This window comes from Pogonomyrmex barbatus, unplaced genomic scaffold (genome assembly GCF_055798465.1).
Source record: "Pogonomyrmex barbatus isolate J1 unplaced genomic scaffold, ASM5579846v1 scaffold14, whole genome shotgun sequence".
Lineage (NCBI taxonomy): Eukaryota > Metazoa > Arthropoda > Insecta > Hymenoptera > Formicidae > Pogonomyrmex > Pogonomyrmex barbatus.
The window spans coordinates 6,858,439-6,868,913 of NW_028297110.1; the positions used below are offsets into that span (position 1 = coordinate 6,858,439).

General features: G+C 33.9%; 1 protein-coding gene across 11 annotated transcripts in view; it reads right to left on the bottom strand.

Annotated features, from left to right (window-relative positions):
• Syt20 (synaptotagmin 20) overlaps positions 1 to 691 on the bottom strand; it is a 238,264-nt gene extending 237,573 nt beyond the window's left edge. For 7 of the 11 annotated variants that reach the window (XM_089073021.1, XM_089073014.1, XM_089073013.1 and 4 more), the window contains exon 1: positions 388 to 691. The gene's annotated coding sequence lies outside the window, so the exon portion shown is untranslated. Of the gene's footprint in view, positions 1 to 109 lie in introns of all 11 variants that reach the window. The other 4 variants (XM_089073012.1, XM_089073010.1, XM_089073019.1 and 1 more) reach the window with 2 other exon arrangements.
• Between the last annotated feature and the right edge of the window lie 9,784 nt (positions 692 to 10,475).

Here is a 10,475-nt window from a genome sequence, read left to right on the forward strand (position 1 = left end):
AAAAAAGAAATAATAAACTTTATGCGCAGAAACAAAGTCACTATGCCAAGAAGCGATAATATTCGCAACTATCGAGAGTTGGAGTATACATTTAATAATAAGTACATACATTCGTTATCCAGTGTGTTTCACATTACGTATATCATATCTCAGATATCGTATATCATATCTCATATCATATGCGCAAACGTTAATTTCGATAACGATTATGTGCATATTAAACATTATTTGAAATATTTAATGACCTGATCAATGAAATTGAGCACATCTGTTACTTAAAAAGCTACTGTTGGTTTTTTTAACATTAATATTCTAAAATTTTTCTTCATATAGAATAATATTGCATCTGTGATTTAAAAAAATATTCGATTTGCAAATGTTACTCACATTACTCGCGATCACTATAAATTCTATTATCGATTATTTCCCGCAAGAATCTGTTCATTACTCGTTCAATTATAACGCAATTTTATGTTGAAACTCACTATTCACCACACTCGTGAACGCAAATTCGTAAATATACTCGTTCCAATAGCCAATTTAATCAATTAAGTGTTCTTGTGTTGCCTTATTTCGCTTTGTAAGCAAATATGACGTATTCGTACGTGGCATTTGCGTCCTTGCAACGAATGAACAAACAGTAAAATGTATGTACGACATCGATATGACGACAGGCGGTTTCCTCAAGAGGTTTTACGCCTCTGACTATCTTAACAATAGCTTGCGGGTAGATGAGCAATACTTACACTGCAATAGCTGTTTTGATTAGAGATCTACAACTGTATATCAGTAATTTCTATGCCTAGAATTCAGTAAACAGCTCTAAAAATTTTTCTTTATTTGTAAAAATAAGTTTTCCAAAAATCTTTTCTAAAAATTTTCCTTATCTGTAAAAATAAGAGTTTTTTAAAAATTTTCTATAAGAATATGTTAATCTTTTAATTTAGTTATTAATATGATTTTATAAAATAGCTTTTTTTTTACATATCTAACTTAAAATTAAAATAAATTTACGCATACACTTCCACGCACATACACGCGCGCACGCGCGCCGTACGCACGATTTACGCACATACAGAATGATTCATTCTTATCTTATAGTCAAATATTGTAAAAAAAAACTATTTTATAAAAAAATTTCAGACAAATATTAGAGTAAAATTCGCCACAAGATCATATAATATTGATTCATTCACAAATGAAGTCATTATTGATATTTTTATGATCGCCATATTTTTAAATGATGTTTCATATATTTTTTTGATAATATGATCCTTTAATTATTCTGGATATACATAAGCATTAAAATACAATTGTCAAAAAGTAAATAATTTATAAAATATATTTTGTATATATTTCATTTTAGCATAAAATATGAAATATTTCAAGAATTTTATTCTGATAACTGATAAATTATGTTCTGATAACCGTATTAATATTTTTATGCAAAGAAAAATGAAACCAATTAATGTGTAAAGAAGAAACAAATTTTGAAACAACTATTTTTATAGGGATATCCAATTTAAAAAACAATTATGCAATTAACAATATGTGGGTTTATACTTTCTTTCAAAAACAATTATACGTTTTCTTTATATTAATTTGTTTCATTATTTCTCAATTATTTTAATATATATGTGAAATATATTAAATATAAATATAATTAATATAAACATGTATTAATATATACATATGTGTGCGCATATAATTCTTAAGGCTAAGAACATAGACTTTTACATAACGAATCAAATATAAAGCATAAAAAAACAAATGATAATCCTTTATTTCTATCTTAAGGAAATAAAGCTCTTTAATTGATTCAATCTTTTATGCTTTATATGTTACAAAAAGTCTTACAATCTCACACTTATTTTAAAGGTGTCATGTTTAGCATAAAATAAAAGATTGATCATATATAGATTGATATCAAATTTCAAAATTATATAAGCTTACATGTATTAAATACATATATTTGATTTAACATGTTTTATAAATAAAATTTTCAGTATTAGCTGTATATAAAGTAATGCAGTCTAAGTTGTTTATGATTTTTTGTAAGTTATGATCTTTATTACGGAAATATATTTTTATATTCTGTGTGCCATTAGTTTAATAATTATTATATAATATAAAAATTATAAACATGTAGAGGAAAATGTAAATAGAAAATAAAATAATAAAAATAATAAATTAATTAAGAACTTAAGGAAAAGTATTTAAAAAATCATAAATATAAATATACCTATATAATATGGGTACATTCGGGGAGATCAGTATTAGCGCTACTACCTGTCGAACAGCTAATTAATAGCGCGTTGGACGTATTCAGCAGAAAGGAGCGCTACCAGATCGTTTCCAGAGGGAGCGCTCAATTTCTCTGAATGCTCTGCTACAACATAACGTAACTTGGAACTAATTTATGCTTTGATCTTAATCTTAACCTTAAAAGTTGGAAATGAAGAATGCCATAAGTCGGTCCACAATAAATATTTAATCTTTAAGTTGTAAGAAATTGACCAATCATAGTCGATTATTCTTTTCATATTCGATTATAATTGATCAATTTCTTACTTCTTAAAGCTTAAATCACCTATTGTGGACCGACACTAAAGCGGTCTACAATGAGACTTTAAGACATAAGACTTAAGAAATTGGCCAATCATGATCGATTTATAAAAGAATAATCGATTGTGTTGGTCAATTTCTTAAGTCTTATGTCTTAAAGTCTCATTGTAGACCACTTAAACGAGCTGGCATTCTTCATTTCCAACTTTTAAGACTAAAACTGAAGCATAAACTAGCCCTTGTTTTCATCTGACTAATGTTTGTGTTTATAGTGAAATTAGTGATTATCAATATTAGTGAAAATCTTAAAAACATTTTTAATATCGATGTAACATCGTGAAACGTATTTACCAATATTAATTAATAAAAACAAATAATGAATAATGTGATTTTTCAATTTATGATCAATGATGGACTTAAATATAAATATAATGGAAAATATTCTCGATCTTCTTATAGATTGCCAGAAATCGAAATTTTGCAAGGTAGGTGTGAGCCCGAAAAGTCACAGAATGCAAAATTTTGAAACAACTATTCTTATACGGATATCCAATTTAAAAAACATTTTAGAATGTCTTGAATTATTTTTGAAGTATGTACATGTATTTAAATTATCTCTCAATTATATATGTATAATAAATTAAAATTTAGTTCAACCTCTGTATTGAAATTAGATTGTTAGTACATAATATATACATATCAGTACTTTTTGTAAATATAATTATAATAAAAAATTATACATTTATAATTTTTATACAATTTTTTATACAATTTATGTATTTCAGACATTACTAAATGTAATTGGAAATCATTTTCTAAACGCAGATATACAACCAAATGATAATATTCCTCTTTCAAAAAAGATATTGTTTACAATTTGATTGCTGAGTGTTGTAGCCCGAATTACTCCTTACATTATTTTTGCCATATTATATCTTATCCTCACGATCATTCTCAAATCTCGGAATAGATACTACGGAAACGCCGGCCGGAAATGCAAACATGCAAAGCAAGTCCGCAAATTCCAAAGCAGAACGCGAACGAGGAATTTACGAGAGCGCGCCGTTTTGACCATATATGATCCGATTTAGAATTATAACGTGACACTACTAGAATACTATAAAAACGGCCGCTAAATCACCGAGAGCAAGCAGTCACAATACGTAACAGGGCAGTTGTACTTCGTCATGGCCAGTCGTTGTCAGTAATAACGAGATTCACACGAAACATTGTCGAGAAGTCGTATCAATAAATCAGCTACGAAAGTGAGTAATAATATTTGGCCAGAAGAATCTTTCAACTACGATTCTGCTCGGAGTTCTAACTCCTAAGGCTCGGCGAACTCACCTTTCCCTAATTACAATCTTGTAACCCAATAGGCTACAACATTTTGGTGGCAGCGATGGGATTGTTGACATTATCCCCACGATTCATACAATCTGAGAGGATAATCGCTAACTGACCCAGTAGAAATCGAAGATAAGTCCTAGCAGAACAAAACGGGCAGAAAGAGAAAAAACTTTTCTGGCAACTTTCATAAGACCTGCAGTATTAGATACCTGCATCCCCAAGGCTGCAGGCAAAAGAAAAAAACTTCCTCGAATTACAAGACCTGTGGAAAACAGACGGACGGAAAAGGCTCCATCGTCCAACATACCAACGATGACACTAGTCGACAAGGACACCCGATAGAGTAGCCAGCGAGCGCATATCAGCGACACCGGAGAAGGCACCGACCTATGACAACAACACGCGATAACGAAACACCATGAAGCTTGCGGCGATATTGTAAGTGAAAAAATCGTATCGCAATAAAAATTATAAGCAAGCGATAGCATTGATGTCGGACGGCGAAATAAATAGAAATCGACCTCTTAGAAATATATCGTGGTTACACGGCGAACGAACACAAAAAACGAAATCCTGTCACCTCCATGTGTGTAGTCCAAGAAGCCGTACGCGATATCCGCGATAGCGTGTGTCGAAATTTAGAAATACGACACTCGGATGAGAGCTCATCTGAGTCGGTGCTCCATCCACACATAGTTATCGAACGAATATTTCCGTTCAACGATGTAAACGAGAGCCTAATATCGGAATCAGTGGATAAACATAGACTGCATCTCAGAACGAGACGTTCTGAAGGAAACGAGAGTCAAAATTCACAACGGAGAAAGTGTTCGCTAACATCTTACGACGATAGCGTTTTCGATCTGAAAGAATATTACACGGCTCCGCGCAACTTCGAGCATAGAAACATGGCGGAACGACAATTATGTACACCTCGTGGCGAGGAAACTAGGGAATCAGAAATAATCCGCGCAGAAATAGACGCGGAGATAGAACATCTTCGGCAGGCTTCTCGCGCAGAAGGGTAGAGCAAGCAAAATCGAACAATGAATCAATATTAGATGTATTGCTAGAAGGAATTCGTACGCTACAACGAATGGGTCGATTAGAAATTACGGTTTTTGACCATAACGAAAACCGATTCGCACAAGTGCCTAATTGAAACAATCCCGTGACGAACACCCCCCGTTAGACATAACCTACGGACGAACACTCGAAGACATACGAAACCGATCCGAAACCGTAGCAGGATATCTACGATTAAAGGAAGCTCACGATATGATTCCGGAATTCAATGGAATCTTTCATAAGCTGCCGGAATTCTTGAGTGCCGCATCATACGCTATGAAAAATATGAATCCGATGGAAAAAGGAACGCTACTAGAAACGATACTATGCACTAAACTAAAAGGCAACTAAAACTATTAGATGTACAAAAAAGTTCTGAGCTTTTTTTTGTAAAATTCAATCTTTATTCAAAAACAAACAAAAAAATATTAATCAGCGAAATATTCCCCGTTTGCATCGACGACCTTTTGCCATTTTTCGGGTAGCTTGCGAATTCCTTGATGATATTAGGTGTACAACAAAGTTCTGAGATTTAGATTTCATACAACCGAAATAACAATTTAAATTTTATATATCTTCCCGCCCTTTTGCAGTTTTAAAGCATTGATATTTGGCCTTCTAAAATGCCATACGGTTTGGCGTTTGATGCACATAACCTTAAAAATCAGTAATGTTCACGATAGCAATAACAAAAGAGCATATTCGATTTTCCATCCACTTCGCATTTCTAAAGAAAAATGCTGCTGAAGCCACTGCAATGATTTGTGCTGCATATGGAGAGAACGCTGTAAGTCATACTACATGTAAAAGATGATATCAAAAATTTCGCCAAGGAGATTTCAGTCTTGAAGATGAACCGCGTGTTGGACGCCCTCAAAAAATTGAAACGGACGAATTGCAAGCACTATAAACTCTGCTCAAATTGAAAAGGAGCTTGCAGAACAGCTTGGCGTTACGCAGTAAACCATTTCCGTACGTTTACATACGATGGGAAAGGTTCAGAAGGAAGGCAGAAGGGTTCCGCATGAATTGTCCGAAGACAACAAAAATCGTCGGCGTGACACTGCACTCATTTTGCTTTCAAAGTTCCGGAAAAAAGATCTTCTGCACAAAATCATTACAGGCGATGAAAAGTGGATTCTTTATGATAACCCTAAACGTAGAAAATCATGGTTGACTCTGATCAACTTTCGACATCGACGCCAAAGCTCAATATCCACGCCAAGAAGGTTTTGCTCTGTATCTGGTGGGATTGGAAAGGTGTGTTGTATTACGAGTTGTTACAACCGGGTGAAACAATCACGGCAGACCGCTACCAACAACAATTGACCAATTTGAGCGATGCATTAGAAGAAAAGAGGCCATTTACTGGCCAAGAACGTCGTAAAGTGATCTTGCTTCATGACAATGCTCGACCACATGTTGCGAAAGCGACTTAGGATCATATCTTCGTTAGGTTGGGAACTTCTCCCGCACGCGGCGTATAGCCCAGACATGGCGCCTTCCGATTACTACCTATTCTGGTCGCTGCAGCATCATTTGGCTGATACACATTTCGTGAGATTTGAAGAGATACGAAAATGTATTGATGACTTTATCGCTTCGAAGCCGGTGAGCTTCTATCATCAAGGAATTCACAAGCTACCCGAAAGATAGCAAAAGGTCCTTGATCCAAACGGGGAATATTTCGCTGATTAATATTTTTTTGTTTATTTTTGAATAAAGATTGAATTTTACAAAAAAAGCTCAGAACTTTTTTGTACACCTAATATTAGAAAAAATAAGCGATGTCAACTATAAAATAAAAATGGGCCGCCGCACAATAAACATGCATGCAAACCGGTTAAAAACGTTCGTGGAAAACTAAAGAAAAAAGTAAAAATATAAAATAAATAATAAAAGAAAAATGTTGAGACTCACCAGTACGAGGAGTAATCGTAAGGATCCGAAAAACGGTCCACAACAAGTTACACACGAACAGTAAAAATAATAAGATAAACTAAGCGATTAAAAACTAAATATATACACACGCGCCACATACACACACACACACACACACACACACACACACACACACACACAAAATTAATGTTAAAACGTTAATCCACTTAAGAATACTCGTCGTCCTCCCATTCAGACGGAGGAAGCAGTTACTCATAGCTGCGAAATCTTCCGCATCGGACTCATCTGAAGAGTCCGCGGCCAACCATGCCGCAAAGCGGTGAAATTCTGCATTCCCAGATTCTCCACACGCGGATACTCTTCGAGTTGCCGTGCAACTTCCCTCATCTTCGAGAGTAAGACTCTTCACCTGAGCGAACAAGGAAATAGTTGAAATTTCCGAGGGCGCGGACGGAGCTGACTGCCTCTCATTGACAACGAAAGAAATGAAAGAGTCCAAAGGACCCGTGTCAAAACGACTCTCGCGATAAATGTCAAAATACTCGCTCTGCCAGCGCGATTCCTCTGCCGCATTGATAAACTCCCGCGATTGATCATTAAGCAGACAGAATGGACACAATGTTTAAATGATTAACGTTCGGATCTAACAGTAAGAACGTGCCGGGTAAATCCGTAATATCCCTGCGCAAATCATGCACTAATAAGTAACTCTTCATCATAATACTCGGATCGCGCGGAAACATTTTCACAGTCAAAAAGACGCGAGGTTAATATAATATAAAGTAAAAAGCAAATGGAAAGCGGTTATTAAAAAAAAGACACCGCGAAATTAGAGAAAGAAGAGCAGGGGAAAAAGGATAAACACGACGAGAAAAAGCAAACGCCCAAATAAGAAGGGAAAGTATGCGTCACGGCGGCCCGATCACGAACCAGTCGTGAAAACTCGTAATTATTTTGCGAAAAAATACCACCTCAGCCAGAAATCGAACTTGGATCTTCTGGGCAGGCAGATCTTATCCCTTCGACTACCGAGGCAATTGTAATGATATTTATCGCAAATAACGTGTTTAGAATAATACGTCATAATACAATGATACACATATATATGTATATTACAATATATATATATATATATATATATATATATATATATATATATATATACATATATACATTCTCTCGAATCCCCACGACTGGTACTCTAGAGAGATGATGATCCTATTCTCTCGATGGATGCAAGTCGGACGACACCCTCCAACGCCATTGACAAATATATAAATAATCCTCCTGGAGCACGACAGAAGAGATTGCATCAAGCATGGCTCGAGATCCCGAATAAGAAGGGAGATTGACAGGAAATACTCTTTAGTGTAGTGCTTAGTTTTAGTGATCATTTGTAATGATTAGGTTTTTGGGTATTTCTATGGGTATTTTCTTGGAACTTTTTTTAGTGAATTTTTCTTGTTTTTTTATTTTTATTTTGATTTTTATTAGATTCTGCTAAATGTTTTTTGATCAAATTGCACGCATGATTTATTTCGTAATATTTAAATAAAATTTTTTATTTCGTAGGACGAGTTTTTTTTGAAGATAGACGTTGAGAAAGCGTAATAGGAATAAAGTAACATTATCCCAAAGAATTCGATAAAAAAAAAAACGTCTATCTTCAAAAAAAACTCGTCCTACGAAATAAAAAATTTTATTTAAATATTACGAAATAAATCATGCGTGCAATTTGATCAAAAAACATTTAGCAGAATCTAATAAAAATAAAAAAATAAGAAAAATTCACTAAAAAAGGTTCCGAGAAAATACCCATAGAAATATCTAAAAAACTAATCATTACAAATGATCACTAAAATTAAGCACTATACTAAAGCTTAAATTAAAAACAAGTCATTTAAATTGTTCCGAATTATACTCCAGGAGAGCATCCCCTTACTCCCTCAGGATTGGCCGCCGGGTCATCCTCCATATTATCTTCACCTTATCTAAAATCTCTTGAGGCATACTACATAACAATTCGAAAAGTTCAAGTGTCCACGGTAGCTCAACGGACATCCGGATCATTAGGAATATACCAAATGGAATCCTCGTTAACTTGGAAGATTCCATCATTGTAAAAATTGTTGATGATCCACATGCATTTGCGAATGCGGTGAAAATACGCCCCAGTAGCTCGATCATTTAAAAATTCGTCCAACTCAGTATCATCTACTTTGGGAATCACAAAGTCGGGAAGCACGTCGTCATCGAACGACACTTCCGGCGACGCGTCACGCCTAGAGCGATTCTCGCGAGAGCGCATGTTGAGACGAAGAACACGTTACAACGACTGACAAAAAGCAGTCACAGGTCTCATTGCGAAAAATGAAATAGTAGAAAACTCACAGGAAACACCTAACACTAATATAATAAAAAGAAGCAAGTAAGCAAGTGATAAGTTAAAAAAGATATCAAAGGTCTAAAAAAGATAAGAAAAGGAAAAATGAATAATCATATGAGAAACTGAAAGATATACGCGCTAATTTAGACATTTCAACAGCAAAAAAAATTCTCTCTCTCTCTCTCTCCCTTCTCTTCCAGGAAATAAAAAGAAATTTATTTTTTTTTTAACATTACAGAATAAATGTATGGATCACCAATGGAGTTATAAAAAGAGAAACTATTGTTTGGAATAAAGAATTTTAAATATCACTCCAAAGTATACTTTGAGGAGATAGGAAAACTAAATGTAATCAAATCATTTTGGAAAATAGTTATAAGAATAGATATTTCACTAATCGAAAAACGAACAGAGCAAATAAAAGAATATATTCTTAATACACAAAACGTATATACCATGTTAGAATTTACAAATAAAGGTCGTGTCACAATTATAATAATATAATTGAAAATATTACCAGCAACTAAAACATTTAATGAAAAGAATAAACTCTCTGTATAAGACGTAAGATGTGAAAACAAAACAAGGACTGATCGACGGAATAGGAACCATTACCAAGACATTATTCGGAAAGATGGACAATGATGGCAGAAAACTAATCAACGAACAATTAAATATCCTACATAACAGCAAACGACAGAGCACATAATAAAAAATCAAATTAAAATTATAAACATGACGATAGCGCATATAAACAATCAAGAAAAAATAATCTAAAACAACAAAAACATCTTAGCAAATGCAATCAAAAAACTAGAAACTACAATAACAACGGAAACAAGTCGCAAAAATATCAAGAAACATTTTATAATTACAAATGCAGTGCTCGACGAATTGACACAGCACGCGGAAAATACACTAAATAAATATCTAACTGCGATAAAAAAGGAATATTACACCCGCGACTAATATCACTAAAAGAAATAGTAGAAAATCTTAAAGAATCCACAACACAAATACTTCAAGGGTTATATTTCCCATTTAAAATGAAGATTAGGAAGAAAATTGGACTACGATGGAGAAAATAATGACGATGAGCGCACACTGCGACAAAACAGACGTTTACATAATCTTACATTTTCCACTAATTTCACTTTCAATATACGAAATACTAAACATAACACCGTTACACACTGTCACACAA